Here is a 7,416-nt window from a genome sequence, read left to right on the forward strand (position 1 = left end):
AACTTATCATATGTGAGAGTTCCTCGGTGAAATTCCGGACGGCGGAAACGTGTTTCCTCCGCAGTTTGGCTGCTACACGTGTTCCATGATTGTCCGTGGACTTGGATTAGTTGGGCTGACTACTTGCTCCCTGCGCACGCGCGAGTCTGCGTGTCCTGAGTGAGTTCGGTTTCCCTTTATGTAGGTCCCCGGGCGTATATGTGGGCGCTTCGGCACATGAGTGGTTGCTACGCTGAGTGGGCGGTGCAGACAATCGATGTCCGATGAGTCAGTTCAATGCGATGTGTTTGTGCGTATGAGAAAAGAGACAAGTCTCGCGATCGCTTGAGCGAATGTGAGTTGAATAATCAAGTATGCGGGTGATTGGGTCGCTACATCATCACATTGCACGGCACGCTAGTGAGGCTTATAGGCCTGTAGCTGCCAGGCGATAGTCGGTCAACGGTTTTGTAGATTGGTATGACAATTATTTCTTTGAAAGCAGAGGCAAGGCAGCCTTCGTCAAGCGACTGACGAGACAACATGTATAAATGATTTTCCAGTGTGGAAGACGTTTCCTTTAGGGTCCTTGAATGGACCTCGTCGGGCCCCAACGCGCAGAATGGATTGATCTTGTGCAAGAGTTGCGAAACCTTGCCCATAAACCTCAAGTTGCTTAGAGGCTTTTCACAGCCACGTTTCACCAAGATTGGGTGTGATAAAATCACTTAAACAGAGTACAAGCTTACTCAATTTAGATTCGAGATTCCAGTGTTGGGTCACCCTTAGGTCTCCCGTTTCTCTCTCTCTCAGGGCGAAGGTCGTCGGTCCGTTTCTTCGAATGTATCTTGTGTACCTGTATACCGCATCCTTTCATGGGAAGGACTCAATATCATGTCCAGGTTTCGTAGGTTCAACTGAAGTATCTCGGAAGTATAGCGGTCTTACACCTTGCAAAATGTCAGCTCACATTCTCAGTCTCTTGTAGTTCAGTTTGAAGAATAGTTTGCGCCCTAGTTTCGGTATGCGCCGAATCTTCTCGGGCAGTATCTGGTTAATTCAACTTAGCGCTGGCTCCCTTTAAACCAATACCACATCGGCTTCGTGAAATTTCCGAACAGTGTTACTGTACGATTTTCCACTGCAGCTGGTCAAGGACAATATGCATTTATAAAATGCCTGCATTGCGGAAGTTCCGGGTTCATGTCCGAGGTCCAGGGTTCTGGTTCAGTAGCTTCCATAGTCAGGAGTCATCCAACATTGTTCATGTTATCCTAGGAATGCATCATTCGTCACTTCATCAACCAAGTGTTTTCGTTATTGAATGGTTGGCCTAAACGGTATTCGAATCGGACCCAACATGTTCGTCCAGCGGAGTCAGATTAAGCAGAGGTGGTGGTCCTTATCATGCGCTTTTTAGAGTGATTTGTGGCCATGCTGATTGGTAGTTACTGAGCATATCGTGTACATGAGACATTCACAAGATGAAAGCGTCTATTCCGCCCGACCACTTGGCGACGGACACTTACTAACTCCGACAGGAACCATCATTTCAAGGAAGCACCATGTTATTAGGCGCGTGGTTGGAGGCTTAGGCTTGGGATAGAGCCAAGTAGTTGGGTGCTGGAGGGCGTGAAGGGCATAAAACCACGGATTTGCTGTGCGGGCTTGCTATTTGTCTGGGAGATGACTAAACAGAACGACAGAACACACGGAGACTACCACGTGACCGTTCAGACGTTAAACCGTTCGTCAAGAAGATCCGCGTGCTTCTTCCAGAACACTCCGAAGCAGTCATCATCGGAAATTTGGCGATTAGAAACACAGTGGCCGCAGCCGTCAAGTTTGTGGTGCATTTTCAGCGAGGGATTATTTTACCTCCAGATAATCGAGCCTTAAGTAAAATTTGTCCAAGGTAGAGGAAAACTGGGTGGATGTGGAGATTTTGAAAAAAACTTGGTACAAAACTCGCATTGATCGCCCCGAAGAAACGCAAGGATGGAGACAAAATAGGCTCGAATCTTGTGGTTGAGATTATCCCGAAAGGAAAATATCTCTGAAGCCACCTTTTAGGCGGAATCTGGCGCTGCAAAGCAAGTAGAAAAAACCTGTATTTATTGGCTTCTTTACGAGATCACACTGGAATCCTGCGTTTGAATTCCTTGTAAAATATTCGGAAGCTGCTGGGTAGCCATCGTTTCATAAAATTTTGGTAAAAAATCGATGAATTTATTGCTGAGCAGCCGTCCGCTTTTGACACAAAAGCTTCTGAGGCGGAGACTAAAATTCACCTCACAGCGAATGGTGGCCGAGACGGGGAAAATCGCCAACCATCCCAGCGTGAATAGAATAGACGGCGTAGAACTGACAAGTGTGTGGAGAGCGGTATTCGATCAGCCGAAATGAAGTGAGGTGGTGTGCAGTTATCAGCAAAGTGCTCTGGATCTAAAGGTATAAAATTCAAGCATAGTAAGATCCAATTAACAACCCCCATCCCAAAACCACTTGTTCCAGCACCCTTCGACGGACACAAGTGAACGAAATCTGTGTATGACTCTAAGAGGAATATTCCATTACGATGTCCTAGAGAGATGCCGAAAAATTCAGGTTCAACAAAAAGACAACTACTTCTAGCCAATCCATCGTAGGTGTAAATCAACCCCTCTAGCTAACATACAGGAACATCAAACTGACTCAGAACCGATCAAGCCAGTTAGACATAAGAAATCTCCCTGATTGGTTACCTGACGAAGCTTCTGTGTCAAAAGCGAAACGTTGCCCAGCAATAAATCATCCGATTGTTCATCGGACACCTGAAAAGATGCTTACAATTCTATTAGCCCGTCCTCTGACCAACCTATACGTGAGCGCTCTGGTCCGTAGCGGGTTCACCATGTATCAGCTCCGTCTGCTTTTTAGTATGCATGCTATAGAAGCACCATGGGACAATGATTCTCCGAAGGAATGGGTTCACGACAATATGTGCGGATAGAAAACAGAAAGGAAACTCAGGAGCTGGAGCTCAGCAAACAGGGTTGTAAATCACTAATACTTACATATAAATCACTCGAAGCGACAAGCACCGTATGGCCTTCTTTTCGAAGAACACTGTCCCCTGTGTAACATGACCTAGGCGAACCGGCCGGTGCTGATGTTGTGGTGCATGAGACTGGTTAGCGTGTGCAGAGGTTGCTGTGTCCGCGGATGCGTCGGCCGTTTGCTTCAGCAACGTGTTTGCTTTGAAGCCAGTGGCCTAGATGGTACAGTGTTTAGAGCGCGAAGCTACTGACCAGGAGGTCCGTGGTTTCAAATCCGACCTCTGCCGCTGGACCTTCCCTGTTTAGGCTTGGGCAACCTGGAAGTATCCCGGCCCTCGTGCTTCCTTCTAGTGGCATGACAGTAAAGCATCGAAAGGGTGCTCCAACTGAATGATCCAAGTTTTGGTCGGTATTGATAGTTCTGTTGGTTAATTTTCCTGGAGTTGTGAAGAGCTTTAATTTAGCATTTGTTGTAAACGATTCCCGCGTGATTATGGCATCAATATCACTTTGGTTATTATTCTACAGCCCTATTGGGTTTGTCCGCAGGATATACAGATGCGCTTCTTGGTGTAACTTTCTGGGCTTACACGCGAACGTCGAGTTCCCCTGTGATGATTAACGCGACACGTTCTCTCTGTGTGTGATAACAACTGCAAATTTGTATCTTCTCCACTGTCTGTCAACTGTAGCGACCCAGTCACCAACATACTTGACTGTTCAACTCAGTCGCCCACTGGATCGCGGGGCTTGTCTTTTTTCTCATACTCACAAACACGTCACATTAAGCTGACTCATCGGACGTCGATGGTCTGCACCGCCTAGTCAGCGTAGCAACTACTCTTGTGCCGACGCGCCCACGTACACGCACTGGGATCTACATATAGGGAAATCGAACCCAGTCAGGACACAGTCCCGCGCGCGCACAGGGAGCAAAGAATCAGCTGAACACTCCAATTCCACGGACAACTATGAAATACGTGTAGCAGTCGTACTGCGGAGAAAACACGTTCCCGCCGCTAGGACTTTAACCAAGGGACTCTCGCATATGATAAGTTTCCTTTTTTGACTCGCTCCCATTTTGCACTGTATTTATTTTTATACGTGTCGCAATCCACCACTATCAACCACAGCAAAGACTTATTAGTGCACATACACCTTCTGATGTGTATTATGGCTATCACAACTGTGCACTAACACAACCAACATCTAGGGTGGAAACCGGTTGTGACCAAATCACCACTTCATATTCCATATGTGTGGAAGTTGACTGTTTATTGAAAAGTGGCATTATTGAACTCCCGACATCTCGGAAAGTACATGTTTATTATATGAATTACAGAAGGTGGACATTAGTTTGCAATTGCCAAAGAGGCGACGATTTTACTTATCTTGATATTTACTCATCGAATTGGGATAAACGGCAGTGAAGCATCGGTGTTGAACACTGATGTCATGCTGTCGATGATGTTGATAGATAAACCTATTAAAAACAGCTCCCAACTCGATATGATGCCCGACGAAGTCTACCAGAAGTGGTTTCGCACTACTCACATTGGATCCCTTCTTCCTATGACGTGATCAGTAACTGGCAGTAAAATACTGGAGAGAAGTCCAAAGGCACCGTACTCCAACAGAGGTAAATTGAACTCTATACGTCCAGCCACACTACTATGTGGAACTGGTAAGGCAAACCGTTTTTTGCACAACAGTCGTGAACACCCATTGACGATAAGAACTGTACAATTGGTCGTCTTAGAATTACGGGAATGCTTCGCTGTGCGCGCTGAAAAACATGCCTTTTTCAAGTCGAGCTGCTAAACCTTGGCTGTCTGCAAGACGCACGGATCTGAAACCTTCGTGAACTAGTGATCAAACCTTAGGCGTTTCAGTGGTTATGCATTTATTTTGAACACCTGCACTCATCCTTTAGACATTGCTGATGACTTTTCCGGATCTTCATTGGCGTTTCCCTGCCCTATATTCTCGCGCGTACTGCCACCGGCCGCATCTCGACTGTTTTCTGTCTGAAGTACCGGTCCTCATTCACTGTGATCGGTGTCCATCGGTGTCGTTAAATTCGGCTGCGACAATTTCATCGGTCGTCGAATGGTGCCATCATCACAGCAGGATGGGTAAACGGAAACAGGCCACTGCGGGCGCCTTTATTCCTTGTCTTTTACATATTCGTTCTCTCCCACTCTTTGCCTCGTCGCCAGTGACAACTCCACAGACCCGTTCTTAAGAACACAGATCAATCGTCGCCCATTGCCGTTAGCCGCACGACATACGGTTCATTCGGGCGCCACAGAAATCACCTTTCAAACCCCGACGCTCAGTTTATGTGACGGCCTTTGACATTCGAACTCCGAAACAAACCGGATGACAGATTGCTCTTGTATGTACTCTGTACTCGCTTTCCGTTGACATATGTTGTCCCTCCGAAACGAAGATTCAAAACCCTAGTCTGTTTGTTGAACATGCCTCCCCGTCTGTTTCCGCTCTTTTCTGGGGGCGTAAGTCTGCTAATTCATAAGCCCCTGTGGTTGGCTCATCTGAGGTTGACATTGGTTTCGGTGATCAAGTTGAAGGGTCTCTGCTTGAATGGTAGTCAGTTGAGACCCATCTATGTGCGGTTGGTTTGACAACGTCTCTGAGAGCATCTAGCGCCGATATTAGGTGCCCGTTTGTCGTAACCGCTTATGTCCCAACTGGCCATAGCTCTGCCGCACTCAAAGACAGTTTTTACGATGCCTTGTTACTTTTTTACGGTGCACTAAGAGCTCGGAAAGTTGTGCTTGCCAGGGATATGAATGCGAAAGCAGGCATACTTTCTGAATTTCAATTATATACTCGTCGTGGAATGGATTCGAGACGCACGGTTAACAACGAACCCCTGTATTTATGTACCGATCACACTGTTTATGCGCAGTGGACCAAACACTGACAGAAGCGTTGTTCATGCTACCGCCCATGTCCACCGTTCAGAGTGAGCACTTGAGGTCGGTTGCGCCAGTACGTAGTGTGGAGGATTTCTTTCTGATATCTAACGAGTTTGCTTCATGCCTTCGTTCAGTGGACGAGTTTCTGGTAAAATTACAGGGGACGCCAAATAAGACTTGGTCACAAGCGAATGTAGTGCAGATATTTGAGATTGATGGCGAATGACGAAGAAGTCATTCTCTAAGGTTAACTATGGTGGGCTCGCAAGCCCTAGACAACCGAGCAGAGTAGCGGACCATTGTTTTTTTCTTTGATCTATGGACTCGTTGTAGGTTCTTTGTTTGGCTACCAAACATTCCTTACAAGTCAGGAAGCGAGAAACAATATCTTAGGTACACAGATTTAGCATCGGTCACATTAATTGAAAGAGAGATCTTGAAGATGCACTTGTTGTAACGGTATTTTCCTCAGCTTAATTTTCCTCAGTTCTCGGTCTGAGCCTCCCAAGCTAGCGTTCACGTCAAAACGACCACCAAAGGTGCACAAGGTCTATTAACGCCCAAAACAAAACCAATACAGCGCTTCGCAATCGTAGTGTAAGCGGCGATAACGTTTTGGAAATCCTGACGCATTATAGCTGCGCCATAGGCTACCGGTATTCGGCCAATCCTGGGTCATTATCGGCTGTTGGGTCCAACAGTTTGACCTATCGTATCTTGCCCCGATGCTGGAAAAAGGAAGCGTCACGAAGTGGAAGAAATCTGTAATCCGCCCTAACTTTAAATCCGGATCTAGGCAAACTCCTTCTAACTACAGGGGAATCCATCATACCTCCGTCCTTGTGAGAACCCTTGAACGTCTGATCAAAGGTCCATTAACCAAGTTTATACTGACAACCAATGCCATAGATGGCTGGCAGTATGGTTTCCTGCCTCAAAGATCCGTTAGTAGCTGCCAGCTCCACTTCTTCGAGACCATCACAGCAACCTACAACGCCGGGAACTTCACTGTAACAGTTTACCTGGATATTCGAAGAGCCTTTGACCAGGTCTTCCATGCATCCCTGCTGCACAAACTTAGTAACGTTGGCATCACTGGAACCTTATTTCAGTGGTTCGCCTCCTACCTATGTAACAGGACTCAAGTAACACAAATTGGGGACATAAAATCATCACCACTATCAATCACTAGTGTAGTCATCCAAGGAAGCGTGCCAGGCCCCATCCTCTTCTTGCTGTATATCAACGACGTCTTCGGTGCCGTATCCCATTGTAAAGTCTTCCTCTTCGCGGACGACATAAAAATAGCGCACACATTCCTCCCATCAGCACGAGCTCTTACGTTTCACCAGTTTCAGCAAGACTTAGACTCGCTTACTCGCTGGTCAAACGACTCCGGCCTAAGCTTCTCCTCCACGAAATCCTACATAACTTCCTGCCGCTGCTCCCTCCCGGCT

This window comes from Opisthorchis viverrini (genome assembly GCF_000715545.1).
Source record: "Opisthorchis viverrini unplaced genomic scaffold opera_v5_1, whole genome shotgun sequence".
Taxonomy (NCBI): domain Eukaryota; kingdom Metazoa; phylum Platyhelminthes; class Trematoda; order Opisthorchiida; family Opisthorchiidae; genus Opisthorchis; species Opisthorchis viverrini.